General features: G+C 38.8%; 1 protein-coding gene across 1 annotated transcript in view; it reads right to left on the reverse strand.

Annotated features, from left to right (window-relative positions):
- Positions 1–17,333, reverse strand: part of LOC106090452 (lachesin) — a 325,863-nt gene that overhangs the window by 91,683 nt on the left and 216,847 nt on the right. Inside the window, exon 2 of the mRNA XM_059362020.1 lies at positions 12,001–12,029. The gene's annotated coding sequence lies outside the window, so the exon portion shown is untranslated. The remainder of the gene's footprint in view (positions 1–12,000; positions 12,030–17,333) is intronic.

A 17,333-nucleotide genomic window follows, 5' to 3' on the forward strand; every position in this document is an offset into this window, starting at 1 on the left:
GTCCACATCCTTGATGAAGACCGTCGCCTTTGTGAGCTGTGGGGAATTCCATCTTTCTCACAAGATCGTGCCTTGCATCCAGTATCCAGAGACTGTGGATACTTCCAAAGAGCTTTTTGACGGCATCAATACAATACGCTGACGCAAAGTGCTGTGTTAAGATGTCCCCTCTATACTCGCAGCTCATAATCCGTATGAGTGGACCCCCTGGTCTTCCTAGAGTACATGAAAGCGGGGTGCTCTTCTTCAGCGTCTTGGCAGTGTATACGCTGACGCAAAGCGCAGCGTTAAGGTGTCCCCTTTATACTCGCAGCTCATAACTCGTATGGGTGGACCCCCTTCAGAGATCAACACATGTTCGATAACCCGATCGCTTACCAAATGCCTCAACTGAGGCCGAAGATCTGGTGGAATCCTACCGGATGCACAGTCGATATCGTTGACTGCATAAGTCATCTCATCTCGGTTGTGCTTTCTTGCCAATCCGGCATAAGAGGGCGGCTCCTTACCTTTCTCAGCGACCATCTTCCCCTTACGTGATGGCTGTGGCATCCTTTTGGGAGTCACAGTCCTCCAAGAAGACTCAGGGACCGTGCGCGCTTCCTTTGTTGCTGTTCCGACTTTGTCTCCCTCCGCAGGACACTGTCTGGAGTCTCCATTGCTGGGGGGTTGGCTTGGTCTTCCTAGAGTACATGAAAGCGGGGAGCTCTTCTTCAGCGTCTTTGCAGTGTATACGCTGAAGCAAAGGGCAGCGTTAAGATGTAACCCCTTATATTCGCAGCTCATAATTCGTATGGATGGACCCCCTTCGCCGACCTGGGACCGACGATTTGGTGTAATCCTACCGGATGCACAGTCGATATCGATGACTGCATAAGTCATCTCATCTCGGTTGTGATTCCTTGCCACTCCGGTGAAGAGAGCTGTTCCTTACCTTTCTCAGCGACCATCTTACGCTAACGTGATGGCTGCGGCATTCTTTTGGAAGTCACAGTCCTCTATGGAGACTCATGGGCCGAGCGCGCTTCCTTCGTTGCTGTTCCGACTTTGTTCCGGAGGGGCTGGCTTGGACTTCCCACAGTACTTGAAAGCGGGGAGCTCTTTTTATACCCACCACCGAAACATGGGGGTATATTCATTTTGTCATTCTGTATGCAACACATCCAAATCCCATCTGGTGGGACAGTGAGTTGGGTGAAGCCACTCGACATCCTTCTTCAATTTGGCCCAGATCGGTCCAGATTTGGATATAGCTGCCATATAGACCGATCCGCCGATAAAGGGTCTTAGTCCCCTTAAAGGTGCATTTATAATCCGATTTTGCAAAAATTTGGTACAGTGAGTTGTGTTAGGCCTTTCGACATCCTTCTTCAATTTGGCCCAGATCGGTCCAGATTTTAATATAGCTGCCATATAGACCGATCTCTCGATTAAGGTTTTGGGCCCATAAATGGCGCATTTATAGTCCGATGTCGCCGAAATTTGGGACAGTGAGTTGTGTTAGGCCCTTCAACATTTTTATTCAATTTGGCTCAGATCGGTCCAGATTTGGATATAGCTGCGATATAGACCGATATCTCGATTTAAAGTCTTGGCCTCATAAAAGACGAATTTATTGTCCGATGTCGCCGAAATTTGGGGCATTGAGTTTAGTTAAGCCCTTCGACATATTTCTGCAATTTGGTACAGGTCGGTAAAGATTTGGATATAGCTGCTATATAGACCGATCTCTCGATTTAAGGTTTTGGGCCCATAAAAGGCGCATTTATTGTTCGATGTCGGCTAAATTTGGAACATTGAGTAAGGTTAAGCCCCTCGAAATACTTTTGCAATATGGCACAGATCGGTCCAGATTTGGATATAGCTCCCATATAGACCGATCTCTCGATTTAAGGTTTTGGGCCCATAAAAGGCGCATTTATTGTCCGATGTCGCCGATATTTGGGACAGTGAGTTAAATTAAGCCCCTCGACATATTTCTGAAATATGGCACAGATCGGTCCAGATTTGGATATAGCTGCCATATAGATCGATCTCTCGATTTAGGGTCTTAGGCCCATAAAAGGCGTATTTATAATCCGATTATCACAAATTTTGGGACAGTGAGTTGTGTTAGGCCTTTCGACATCCTTCTTCAATTTGGCCCAGATCGGTGCAGATCTGGATATAGCTGCCATATAGACCGATATCTCAATTTAAAGTCTATGCCCCATAAAAGACGAATTTATTGTCCGATGTCGCCGAAATTTGGGGCTTTGAGTTTAGTTAAGCCCTTCGACATATTTCTGCAATTTGGTACAGGTCGGTCAAGATTTGGATATAGCTGCCATATAGACCGTTCTCTCGATTTAAGGCTTTGGGCCCATAAAAGGCGCATTTGTTGTCTGATGTCGACGAAATTTGGAACATTGAGTTAGGTTAACCCCCTCGAAATACTTTTGCAATATGGCACAGATTGGTCCAGATTTGGATATAGCTGCCATTTAGACCGATCTCTCGATTTAAAGCTTTGGGCCCATAAAAGGCGCATTTGTTGTCTGATGTCGACGAAATTTGGAACATTGAGTTAGGTTAACCCCCTCGAAATACTTTTGCAATATGGCACAGATCGATCAAGATTTGTATATAGCAGCCATATAGACCGATCTCTCGATTTGAGGTTTTGGGCCCATAAAAGGCGCATTTATAATCCGATGTCGTCGAAATTTGGGACATTGAGTTGAGTTCAGTCCCTCGACATCTTTCTGCAATATGGCACAGATCGGTCAAGATTTGGATATAGCTGCCATATCTCTTGAGTTAAGGTTTTGGGCCCATAAAAGGCGCATTTATTGCCCGATGTCGCCGAAATTTGAGAAATTGAGTTGTGTTAGGCCCCTCGACATTCTTCTTCAATTTGGCTCAGTTGTTTACATATCTACCCGAGGTCGTGGGTATCCAAAGTTCGGCCCGGCTGAACTTAACGCCTTTTCACTTGTTCTTCTTCAGCATCTTGACAGTGTTATGCTCTTTGGGAGATCTAATTCTCTTTCCAGTTTCCGTAGAAATGCCTGGAATGTCAGTTCTATCCCTTCTAGCATCCTGCGATTTCGCCCGATTATGTTGCAGGTACTCACTCCTCTGTCTCCTTCGTCGTGCACCGGATCGTTGTCTAGGTCTGTGTGTGACCATAGTAAAACCATCGCTCACTTCTGCTGTCATTCCGCTATTCTCATATCTCGATTCGATTGCAATGACTGTTTTGTTGACACTGTTGCTGTCTGAATCTGATTCGGAATTAAGACCTTTACTTAAAGACTGTCTCTTCCTCATTTATTCGACTGACGACTGGTTGTGCGCTTGAAGCCTTACTCTCGACTACAGGTGCCAAGGCACCCACACCTACAGGAGGGGAGGACAACATGCTATGGTCTAATGCCACTACCGCAGCTGTTGGGTCTTTGGAGTCCATTTTATGCCTACTTCTGAAAGGTTTAAAGTTTTTCGTCATGGGTACCCATGGGAGCGAAATAAAACCACGTCTGCTCCTCACAACGGTTACTTAAAATAACTTGCCGATACTTAGTGCTGATATGCTTAGTCCACAAATTATTCCACCATATGCCAACTCATATTTCTGGAAAATAAAAGCTTTAACTCATTTGGCCATCATAAGGAACTTTAGACACTTTTTGCTCTATCTTCTTATTTCTATTCCCTTTTGGATGCTATTAGCAAGATAATCTTAAATAAAAACACATTAAAAAAGATTGTCCTTGCGATACAACTTCTTAGCCCAATAATTATCTCTAAGTTTAATTTAACTTTGATACCTCAATAGTTTATCAAAGGCGAACAATATTAGCTCAAGAAATAATGGCACAACACAATCAAATGGTGATTATGCACTCAAACCCAAATCACACCAAAAAGTCAAATTGGTTAAAAGTTGCTCCAGGCCTGATTTAAGCCAATAAGAACAAAAGATGTTGATAACTTTACCTAAAACTTAATAGAAATGTTCTAAAAACCTGTTGTCTAGGCCACAGAGAAAGAGAAAAAGAGACAGAAGATATTGACTGCTTGTGTGCCAATTGTTTGGTTATGGTTGGTCTGCAATTTAATGTGGCATTGTTGGCCATGCTGTTGCTTTAAAATTTGTTGTTTGTTTGCCCCATAAAACCTCATGCATGCCAACACAAAAATAAATCTCCCCCTCTCTCTCTCACACAACCATGTTCTCTTTGTGTATTCTAGCATAAGGACATCATGTAAACATGTATAAATCTCTACAGGTATAGTTTGTTGGTTTTCATATATGTTTGTGTGCATGTACACGTGTGTGTGAGTGTGTGTGTATTTTGTTTGTTTGTGTATTAAAGTTGTTGGTCGATGCGGTTGGTTCAATTCAGCAATAATTCCTGTACCAATTTGTAATCGCATTCCAATCAAAGTTTTATCTTAATGAAAACGATGGTAATCTTTTGAAATGCCATAAGTAAACAACTCGAACTATAACAGCAACAAATAAGAGAAGCAACAGCAGCAGCAAAAGCAGCAGGAGCATTTACAATAACCTCAACAAAGACCAGACCAACTTTATGTGAAAAAAAAAACTTTTAAAATGCATTGCTACGTGAGTGGCACTCCAGGACATGTGTGGCTAACAGAGTGTAAGAGAGAGAGAGAGCGCGCGAGAGTGGGAAATTCGTAATGTGGTTAAATGCAATGATTACCTATGTAAAAGTGTACCAATGTGTGTGAATGCTTGCTTCCTTTAATACACTCTCACATGTATAACCACAGAGCCAACATCATACACTCCAAGCTTTATATAAAATCCTTTACAGTCATAGAAGCCCCGCTGAAAAAGAAAGAGCAAGAAAAGACAAGCAAAGACCATATCCTGTGGCGACACAATGCCATTTAAGACAACGACAATTAAAAAAACCCAAAGTGAACCTCCGGACAACAATAAACCTCTGGTCCTCGTCCTCATCGTTGTCGTAGTCATTGTGAAAGTAGTAGCGACAACAATGACAACGACAACGACATTAACTACAGAGTCATCAGTGGCAAAGAGACATTGCTTGCCTTGCAAAAGGAAAGCGGAAACTCACACATAGTCCAAGGGCTCACACACACACGCAGCAGCCTACACCTGACCATATTGGTAGCGACATCAAGCTTAAGTGCTATGCTCGTACTTCTGATGTGATGCATTGTGTTCGTTAAAGTAGATGTAGTTAAAAATCCGTAATATTATACAATAAGCCTGGGACATAGAGTGTGCCTGCCTACAGGAGAATTCAAAGTCGAGAAAGACGAATTTTTAACAAATTTGCCGAATCTTATCAAGTCAAATTCTTTGCCCGGTATTTGTTTATAGGAAAACAAAGGATAATGGATAACAAGTAAAAGCGTGCTAAATTCTACCCGGCCGAATCTTATATACCCTCCATCATGGATCAAATTTGTCGAGTTCTTTTCCCGGTATCTCTGTTGTACAAACTTTCAGCTAAATCGAATAATAATGGCGCCATCTAGAGGCTCAAGAAATAAAATAGGGAGATCGGTTTATATGGGAGCTGTATTAGGCTATAGACCGATTTGGAACGCATTTGACACGTACGTTGGAGATTATGGGAGAAGCCGTTGTTTAAAATTTCAGCCAAATCGGATGCTAATGGCGCCCTCTAGAGGCTCAAGAAGTCAAAATCCCAGATCGGTTTGTATGACAGCTATATAAGGTTATGGACCGATTTGAACCATACTTAGTACAGTTGTTGGAAGTCATAACAAAACATGTCATGCCAAATTTCAGCCAAATCGGATAGGAATTGCGCCCTCTAGAGTCTCAAGAAATGAAATAGGGAGTCAAGATCCCAGGTCGGTTCAATTGACAGCTATATAAGGTAATGGACCGATTTGAACCATACTTAGTATGGTTGTTGGAAGTCATAACAAAACATGTCATGCCAAATTTCAGCCAAATCGGATAGGAATTGCGCCCTCTAGTGGCTCAAGAAGTAAAATAGGGAAATCGGTTTATATGGGAGCTGTATCAGGCTATAGACCGATTCGGACCGCGTATAACACGTACGTTGGAGATTATGGGAGAAGCCGTTGTTTAAAATTTCAGTCTAATTGGATAGTAATTACGCTCTCTAGAGGCTCAAGAAGTCAAGACCCAAGATCGGTTTATATGGCAGCTATATCAGGTTATGGACCGATTTGAACTATACTTGGCACAGTTGTTGGATATAATAACAAAACTCGTCGTGCGAAATTCCATTCCAATCGGATAAGAATTGCGCCCTCTAGAGGCTCAAGAAGTCAAGACCCAAGATCGGTTTATATGACAGCTATATAGGGTTATGGACCGATTTAAACCATACTTGGCACAGTTGTTGGATATCGTAACGAAACACGTCGTGCAAAATTTCATTCCAATCGGATAAGAATTGCGCACTCTAGAGGCTCAAGAAGTCAAGACCCCAGATCGGTTTATATGGCAGCTATATCAGGTTATGAACCGATTTGATCCATACTTGGCACAGTTGTTGGATATCATAACAAAACACGTCGTGCAAAATTTCATCCCAATCGGATAAGAATTACGCACTCTAGAGGCTCAAGAACTCAAGACCCAAGAACGGTTTATATGGCAGCTATATAAGGTTATGGACCGATTTAAACCATACTTGGCACAGTTGTTGGATATCATAACGAAACACGTCGTGCAAAATTTCATTCCAATCGGATAAGAATTGCGCACGCTAGAGGCTCAAGAAGTCAAGACCCAAGATCGGTTTATATGGCAGCTATATCAAAACATGGACCGATATGGCCCATTTACAATACCAACCGACCTACACTAATAAGAAGTATTTGTTGAAAACTTCAAGCGGCTAGCTTTACTCCTTCGGAAGTTAGCGTGCTTTCGACAGACAGACGGACGGACGGACGGACATGGCTAGATCGACATAAAATTTCACGACGATATATATACTTTATGGGGTCTCAGACGAATATTTCGAGTAGTTACAATCAGAATGACCATCTTATGGTGGAGGGTATAAAAAGGATAATGGATAAAAATTGCCTGCTATTGGTGCTATATCAGGTTATGGACCGCTAACATACCATGCTTGGTTTGTATGTTGGAGACCATAGTGGAAGTCATTGTGCAGAATTTCATCCAAACCGTATAAGAATTGCTCCCTATAGGGGCTCAAAAAGTAAAATCGGGAGATCGGTGTATATAGGAGCTATATCAGGTTATGAGCAGATTCAGACCATATTTAGAACGTATTTTGAAGATCACAGGAGGAATCGTCGTGCAAATCAGACATGAACTGCACCCTCTATGGGTGATGTAGCTCCCATATGAGATCGGTTCATATGGGAGTTACATCAAGTTTTGAACCGATTAAGGCCATATTTGGCACGTATGTTAAAGGTGATAGGAAAAGTCATTGTACAAAATTTGAATCTAGTCGTATAAGAATTGCGTATTTAGAAGCTCACGAGGTATAATAGGGATATCGATTTATATGAGAGCTATATCTGGTTATGAACCGATTTTCCCTGCACGGGATAGCTGTGAGCACCACACAGGCTGGAACATTGCGGTCTGATCTGTGTGGTGTTCATTGCTGTCATGAAAAGCTTAGCTGCGAGCTACCGAGCGCTTCAACAGTTTGCGGATAGTGGCATGCTCCATACGGAGTAGCTGCAACGGCAGTCGCGGACAATCAGGGTTATCGAGCGGAAAGTCTCAGTGAAATTGTATGATCTTCACCTTAACAGGCAAAAACGCATGAAAATAAAAATTCGACAGAGCCCGGCAGGGATTCGAAGCCATCAATACAACTTCCAAACCATGCACACAAATGAAATGTATGGCATACACATTTCAGCCGGAAGCGGAAGCCGAGTTGTCGTATGGAGAAAAAGTCTATCACTAACAAGAAAATACATGCGGTGGAAAAGAACAGCTAGTATGAAAGGTGTCACACTTGTGTTAGTTGCGTGCTTACATCGTAGACACGTTTTCGCGGTATATTCAATATGAGTACGACCTACCAATGTATGGTCCTTGAAGCCTCCACAACTATAATGGCCGATGAGTTATTCTAATCAAATGACGAAACTCGTCCTAAAGTGGTTGGTGTGTGTGGTGATCTCTGCGCCGGACGGACTAGTCATCGATCTTGCCCCCAGCTACTGATCACAGTAGAGGGGATGGCCAGGGCGGCGTCGGTGGTGAGATGGGACTCGGTGGATGGTTGCCGGACGGCAAAGGCGCCTTGGACTGTCATCGATCGGAGGGGGACGAAAGAGTTGCTGGCGTTCGATAAGACGAGTCGATGAGTACCTTAACAGGGGCTATAGGCCGCATGGCGGAGTGCATGGGAATACCGCACAATGACTTCTGTAGGAGTTGCCTCGATGAGAATGAAGTGGAGACTATTGAGCACTTATTGTAGTCATGTTCGGGTCTGCAGGGACCTAGGCTCTCCTTTCTGAAAAGCCGTTTCTTCGGTGATCTGGGTGAATGTGCCTCTGGTAGGTCTACTGAGATTTATAGAGGGAATAGGAGTGCCACAGGCTCCGGCGTAGGTACATCCGTGCTTGCGTGGGGATCGGCGTTTCTTCACCCGCCGCTCGGCTTCTCCATTCCTCTTGTTTTTCTTTTATTCGAGTATAACATCTAGTACAAGGTCTCGCATCTTTTTTCTCCTCCCTTTCTTTCCAGGGTACCACAATGGCCCAGACGGGCTTCCAAGTGAACTCACTTTTGGTGGGCAACCCACTCAACCTAACCTAACCTTTACAAAAACAAATCGATCTCCATCGAAAAATTTATCCATTAGTAGAACTAAGTATCGATTTTTAACAAAATATCGATTTTTAATAAAATGTCGGTTTTAATAAAATATCGATTTTTAACAAAATATCGATTTTTAACTAAATGTCGATTTTTAACTAAATATCGATTTTTATTGAGTTAAAAAAAGTCGATTTTTATCGATGGATGAGAGTTATTTAATGAAAATTTTCTATTAAAATGTGAGTTTTGACAACAATTTGTATCACAAATCGATGTTGATTCAAAATCGATTGTTATCGATTTTTTTTGTAAACATTTATTTTTAAAATTTTTTCTATATATGTAAATTTTTAACAAATTTATTTTTAACTAAATATCGATTTTAACTAACTATCGATTTATAACTAAATATCGATTTTTATAAAGTAATAAAAAATCGATTTTGATCGAAGGATGGAAGGTATTTTAAAGAAATGTTCTATTAAAATGCGAGTTTTGATAGGAATTTGTATGACAAATCGATTTTCATTCAAAATCGAGTGTTATCAATTTTTTTGTAAACATTGATTTTTATTAAATTTTTCGATATTTGTCAATTTTTAACAAATTTATTTTTAACTAAATATCGATTTTTAACTTAAAATCGATTTATAACTAAATATCCATTTTTATTAAATAAAAAATCGATTTTTATCGAAGGATGGAAGGTATGTTAAGAATCTTTTCTATTAAAATGTGAGTTTGTATCACAAATCGAATTTCATTCAAAATCGAGTGTTATCGACTTTTTTGTAAACATTGATTTTTACTAAAATTTTTCTATATATGTCCATTTTAACCAAATATATTTTTAACTATATATCGATTTTAATTAAATCTCGATTTTAACTAAATATCTATTTTTGTTGAGTTAAAAAAATCGATTTGATTTGAAGGATGGAAGGTATTTAAAGGAAATTTTCTATTAAAATGCGAGTTTTGAATTTGTATTACAAATCTATTTTTGTTCAAAATCGAGTGTTATAGACTTTTTTGTAAACACTGATTTTATTCAAATTTTTAACAAATTTATTTTTTACAAAATATCGATTTTTATTGAGTTTAAAAAAATTGATTTTGATCGATTTTTAACTAAATATCGAAGGATGAAATTTTCTATCAAAATGCGAATATTGAGAGGAATTTGTATCGCAAATCGATTTTTATTCAAAATAGAGTGTTATCGATTTTTTTGTGAACATTGATTTTTGTTAAATTTTTTTATAATGTCAATTTTTAAAATTTTTTTTTTAACTAAACATCGATTTTTAACTAAATATCGATTTTTAACTAAATGTAGATTTTTAAATAAATATCGATTTTTAACTATATATTGATTTTTATTGAGTTAAAAAATCGATTTTGATCGATGGATGGAAGGTATTTTAAGGAAACCTTGTATTAAAATGCGAATTTTAAACAAATTTATGCTTAACTTAATATTGATTATAAATTAAATATCGATTTTTACCTAATTTTCAATTTTTAATGGGTTAAAAAATCGATTTCGATCAAAGGATGAAATGTATTTTAAGAAAAATTTTCTATTAAAATGCTAGTTTTGACAGAAATTTTTATTACAAATCGATTTTCGTTCAAAATCTAGTGTTATCGTTTTTTTTTTGTAAACAGTGAATTTTAACTAAATATCGATTGTTATTGCGTCAAAAAATCGATTTTTATTGATAGATGCAAGGCATTTAAATGAAACTTTCTATTAAAATACGAGTTTTGACAGAAATTTTTATCACAAATCGATTTTCATTCGAAATAGAGTATTATCGATTTTTTTGTAAACATTGATTTTTATTCAAAATTTTCTATATATTTGTCAATTTTAACAAATTTAATTTTAACAAAATATAGATTTTTTACTAAATATCGATCTTGAACTAAATATCGATTTTTATTAAGTAAAAAAAAATCGATTTTGATCGAAGGTTGGAAGTTATTTAAGGAAATTTTCTAATAAAATGCTAGTTTTCACAAGAATTTGTATCACAAATGGATTTTCATTCCAAAATCGAGTGTTATCGCTTTTTTCTCTAAACATTGAATGTGTTCAAAATTTTTACAAATTTATTTTTTAAAAAAATATCGATTTTTATTGAGTTTAAAAAAATTTATTTTGATCGATTTTTAACTAAATATCGATTTTTGTTAAGTAAAAAAATCGATTTTTATCGAAGTATGAAAGGTATTTTAAGGAAATTTTCTATTAAAATGCTAATTTTAACAGGAATTTGTATCACAAATAGATTTTCATTCAAAATCGAGAGTTTAGATTTTTTTTGTAGACATTGATTTTATTCAAATTTTTAACAAATTTATTTTTAACAAAATATCGATTTTTATTGAGTTTAACAAAATCGAGTTTGATCGATGGGTGGAAGATATTTAAAGTAAATTTTCTATTAAAACGCGATTTTTTTTACAAATCGATTTTCATTCAAAATAGAGTATTATCGATTATTTTGTAAACATTGACTTTTATTTAAGTTTTTCGATATATGTAAATTTTTAACAAATATCGATTTAACTAAATAACGATTTTTAACTAAATATCGATTTTTTACAAGAAAATAGTTTTTTATTAAGTAAAAATTGATTTTGATCGAAGGATGGAAGGTATTTTATGAAAATTTTCTATTGAAATGCGAGTTTTGATAGGAATTTGTATCACAAATCGATTTTCATTCAAAATCGAATGTGTTATCGATTTTTTTGTAAACATTGATTTTTATTAAAATTTTTCTATTTTAAGAGTTTTGAAAGGAATTTGTATCACAAATCGATTTTCATTCAAAATCGAGTGTTATCGATTTTTTTGTAAACATTGATTTTTATTAAAATTTTTCTATATAATTAAATTTTTAACAAAATTTCTGCCTAATTTATGGAAAGAACTATGTTCGGTAATTTTTTAAGACATTAAATTCAAAGTTGCAGTCATACACTAGTAGAAGCAATACAAGATTTAAGAACGATTTGAACAATGTTTTGGACTATAACCTCCATAAATAAAATCACATAGGAGAACCTCATAGGTTGTTGAGGTTTTCGCGCAATGCTAGTACACATATTATTTGATGATATAAGAGAATTTTTTTCTCATTGTCTGATGTTGTGTTTTATATTAAACTCACCTTTATTTTTAAAGTAATTCATCGATAATCTGAAAGACAAAAGAAATTCATTAGATTAGACAACTAATGGAAATCATTTAGGGTATTAAAAGTATGCTTCCTTGTTTGGTAATTTTGGTCTAACAGTCAATTTTTGAGCTCTCTTCCCTATTGAAGTGCTAATTGCTAGGTTTTGCGTTACACTCCCATACATCTTCCCCTTATTATATCTAGTTATATCTCCATTATCTGTAAACACAATCTAATGATAGTTAAGAAAAAATCTCATACCGCAACAATCTCTATATGAGCAAAAAATTTTTTTCTGTCTTGTTGCTGCCGACATGATAAAGGTGATGAGGCGATTGAGAAAAAAAAATATTGTACCGGAAAGGAAGCGACTATGCTTGAGGGGGGGTTGGGGAGATGATGTGTGGGAAAGGTTGACTAAAAACAAAGCAGAAAAAAGGGACTGAGCAACAGGAAAAGGACATGAGTGGCGAGAGCAAGATCCGGAGGCTAAAATTGCAGTTGTAGGGAATTTTTGTTCATGGAAGGGTTTTTTTGTTATTTGGTGTTGTGTTCTTTTGCATGCGTTTTCGCATGACTTACATTTGCAGTCAGAGCCGTTAACAACAGTACCTACCGGCAGTAATAACAACCAGCTAGCGGCCATTAAACATTGCCAAAGGAAGAAAGGCGATTGCTTTGGGGTTGTTGCCTAGTATTGTGTTTGTTGCTGTTGTTTTAATTGATCAGTTTGATTGTGCCAGCTCAACCTTTTGACTGGGTTGCAGTTGGCAGTTTTTCTGTTTTTTGCATGTGCCATTTAAATGCATGGTAGCTAACCAACCAAACATTTTGCCAACCAAGCAACCCAAACTTGCAGTCAACCAAAAATGCTTAAATTTGTTATGTTGAAGTGATAGGAAAAAGGGAGGGCAAATATAAGGCCATTGTGCATATTGGGATGGTTTTCATAAAGGATTACACCAAAATTATTTTCCCATTATGGGAGATAGAAATGGGGGTAAGCCGGCACTTTATTGGACGCTACTCCATTTTCAAAATATTTGCCATTAACCATAGGAAGAAAAGTTTAAAATTCATTTTTGAGGCAAAGCCATGCTAGCATAGCCTAAACAAGTAAAAAGGAATTAAGTTTGGCCGGACCGAACTTTGGATACCCACCACCTCGGGTACATATCTAAATCGCCTTTCATTATAATCCAGTGAAAAATGCATAATTTATGGCCCCACATCAGCTATATCGAAATATGCTACGATTTGGACCAAATTTGCCACATATATTGAGTTGTCTAATAAGTATAAGTCATTGCTCAATTTTTTAGAACAAAATATTGCTCTATTTGGTAGCTATATCCAAATATTTGAACCATATACGACACGGATGTCCAAAAGCCTAACATAAGTCACTGTGTCAAATTTCAGCGACATCGGATTATAAATACGTCTTTTATGAGGCCAAGACTTCAAATCGAGACATCGGTCTAGGTTTGGTTGGGTTGACTGGGTCGCCCACCAAAGGTGAGTTCACTCGGAGGTCAGGTTGAACCAATGAGGTACCCTAGAGAGAAAGAGGGTAGAAAAAGAAAATGTGAGACCTCGTACTATAGGTTATACACGAATAAAAGATAAAGGCAGGAGGAGTGGAGAAACCCGAGCGGAGGGTTTCTCCACGCAAGCTCGGATCTACCTACGCCGGAACTTATGGCACCACCCCGTCGGAGTGGAGAAACCCGAGCGGGTGGTTTCTCCACGCAATCACGGATCTACCCACGCCGGAGCTTGTGGCACCTCCCCGTCGGAACCATCCTGTTCCCTCAACAAACCTCAGAAGAGAAAACAGAGATACGTTTGCAAGTTCACCCAGATCACAGAAGAAACGGATTCCCAGAAAGGAGAGTCTACGTCTGTGCAAACTCGGACAGAAACACAGCAAGTGCTCAAAAGTCTCCTCCTCATCCTCATCGAGGTATCGACGCCAGCAACTCCCTCGTACTCCTCCGGTCGATGACCGGCCATAGCGCCTTCGCAGTCGTGCAATTATCTACCAAGTCCCACCTCGCTAACGACGCCGCCCTAGCCATCCCATCTACTGTGTTCAGTAGCTCGACAGATGACACGAAGTCAAGACCGATGACTGGTCCGCCCCGCAGACGAACCCCTCCTGGCGCATTCGTCCACCCTCTCATTCCCCGTAATCCCCTCATGCCCAGGAATCCATGTCAGCGTGACATCGTGGCCCCGGAGCCTATCCAGGGACTCCACAAAATCCGCCACGCATCTTGACCTCACCATCCTTGACCCCAAGGTCTTGAGTACCGACATACTGTCCACATAAATTCTGAGTTTTGAGGGCTTACCCAGAATTTCTTTTGCGGCCACAGTAATGGTACAGACCTCGGTCTATATGACAGCTATATCCAAATCTGAACCGATCTAGGCCAAATTGAAGAAGGATGTTGAAGGGCGTAACAAAACTCACTGTCCCACATTTTGGCAAAATCGGACAATAAATGCGCCTTTTATGGGCCCAAGGCCTTAAATCGAGAGATCGGTCTTTGTGGCAGCTATACCCAAATTTAGATCGATCCAAGCCACATTGCAGAAATATGTTAAGGGACCAAACACAACTCATTGTCCCAAATCTCGGCGACATCAGACAATAAATGCGCCTTTTATTGGCCCAAAACCTTAAATCGAGAAATGGGTCTTTATGGCAGCTATATTCAAATCTGAACAGATCTGAGACAAACTGAGGAAGGATGTCGAAGGCCCTAACACAATTAACGGTTCTAAATTTTGGCAAAATCGGACACTAAATGCTCCTTTTATGGGCCCATCGGTCAGTATGGCAGCTATACCCAAATTTAGACCGATCGAAGCCACATTGCAGAAATATGTTAAGGGACCAAACACAACTTATTGTCCCAAATTTCAGCGAAATCGGGCAATAAATGCGCCTCTTATGGGCCCAAAACCTTAAATGAAGAGATCGGTCTGTATGGCAGCTATATTCAAACCTGGACCGATCTGTGCCCAATTGAAGAAGGTTGTCGAAGACCCTAACACAATTCACTGTCCCAAATTTCGGCGGCATCAGGCAATAAATGCGCCTTTTATATCCAATATGGTCCGATCTGGGCCAAATTAAAGAAGGATGTCGAAGGGCCTAACGCAACTCACTGTCCCAAATTTCAGTAAAATCGGGTAATAAATGTGGCTTTTATGGGAATAAGACCTAAAATCGGCGGATCGGTCTACATGGGGGCTTTATCATGATATAGTCAGATGTAGTCCATCTTCGAACTTAACCTGCTAATGGACATAGGGTCGGAAATGAATATTTCGATGTGTTGCAAACGGAATGACAAAACGAATATACCTCCATTCTTCGGTGGTGGGTATAAAAATTAGGCTTTGAACGTCTCAAATGATCCAATCGGGTTATATGGGAGCCAAATTAGTTCATAGATGATACTCGGGCAATAATTGTAATGGGTGATGGTATAGGATTAGAAAAGCTTGCTTTAAGCATTCAAGAAGTCTAATCGGGAGGCTGGACGATATGTGAACAGAATCAGGTTATGGACCGATTTACGCCATGCTTGTAATGGTTGTTAAAAGTCGTACCAAAAGTCATTACACAAAATTTCAGCCAAAACGAGTGGGAATTCCACCCTCTAGTGCTTAACAATATCAAGTAATAGGGAAATATGAGCTTTATCAGCTCCTGGGCCGAACTGGACCATGCTTAGCAAGACTATATCAAATCATTGTAGTAATGATTTGATATAGTCTTGCTAAGCATGTTCCAGTTCGGCTCAGGAGCTAATAAAACTGAACTTAACGTGTGAAAATGCAGCTAAATGGGCTAAAATTTCGCTCCCTTGGGGCTTAAGCACTTAAATGTCAAGATTGGCTTGTATGGAACCTTTCCAGGTTATGAACAAACTTAAGCCATACTCTGGGTCGATGGACACTTAGAGTCACAACTCAAAGCTTCTGTCCCTGCTTACAATCTTTAGGCACTTAAATGTCAAGATTGGCTTATATGGAACCTTTCCAGATTATAAACAAACTTGAGCCATACTCTGGGTCGGTGGACATTAAAAGTCACAACTCAAAGCTCTGGTCCTTGATTATAATCTGGCTTTACAGGCCTAAGGTATAGATCTACAACCCTTGAACTTCCTTGCTTGACCACTGTGTGCTTTTGCTTAAAATCTCTTTCGTCTCTTCGATGATGTTTTTTTTGTTATCTCCATACATTCTTCTTATTAATATCACATGATATTTGACCTATTTTTTTCCGCAGATCAGATTTTATAATGAGTAGACATAACGATGTGGGAAAAATCTATTTTGAATTGCTGAGAAAATGGAAAATTGCAAATGCAACAAAATTTTATTCTTTGCTGTTGCATTTCAATGCATTCCACCGCAAAACAAATACACATGCCAACACACTTGTGGATGTATAGAGGACGATGTCGAGCTGCCATACTAACAGAGTAGTGCATGTGAAAGAACAAATCACCCAACAACTGCTATTCTGTACTGACACAAACATACTACTCGTGGTGGAGAAGCAACATTGAGATAGGCAATGTCCACTACTCTGGTCACAGCATATTGGTTTTGGGTTGTCAAGTATTTTGAGTGTATGTGTGGTAGAGTATTTTATTGTAAAAAAAAAACTTAGTGAAAGTATTTAGTAGAGTGATACGAGGGAGCTTGGGCAATGTTAGACAGTGATATCAAAACAAGTAAAAAGGCATTAATTTCGGTCGGGCCGAACTTTGCATACCCACCATCTGGGATATATAGGTAAACCACATTCCGTCATAGTTCGGTGAAAAATGCATTATTTATGCACCCATAGCGTCTATATCCAAATATGGTCCGATTTGGAACAAATTCAGCACGGACATTGAGAGGTCTAATAAATACAAATCACTGTCAAATATTGGTCTTTTTGACAGCTATATCTAAGACCGATCTGAACCATATAGGACGCGAATGTCGAAAAGCCTAATATAAGTCACTGTGTCGAATTTCAGCGAAATCGGATAATAAAAGGGTCTTTTATGAGGCCAAGATCTTAAATTGAGAGATCGGTTTATACGGCAGCTACATTTAAATCTGAACCGATCTTGGCCATCTTCAAGAAGGATATCGAAGGTCACAACTCGCTGTCTCAAATTTCGGTAAAATCGGACAATAATTGCGTCTATTATGGCCCAAAACCTAAAACCGAGAGATCGGTCTATATGGCAGCTATATCCAAATCTGGACCGATCTGGGCCAAATTGACGAAGGATATCGAA

This window comes from Stomoxys calcitrans, chromosome 2 (genome assembly GCF_963082655.1).
Source record: "Stomoxys calcitrans chromosome 2, idStoCalc2.1, whole genome shotgun sequence".
Classification (NCBI taxonomy): Eukaryota; Metazoa; Arthropoda; class Insecta; order Diptera; family Muscidae; genus Stomoxys; species Stomoxys calcitrans.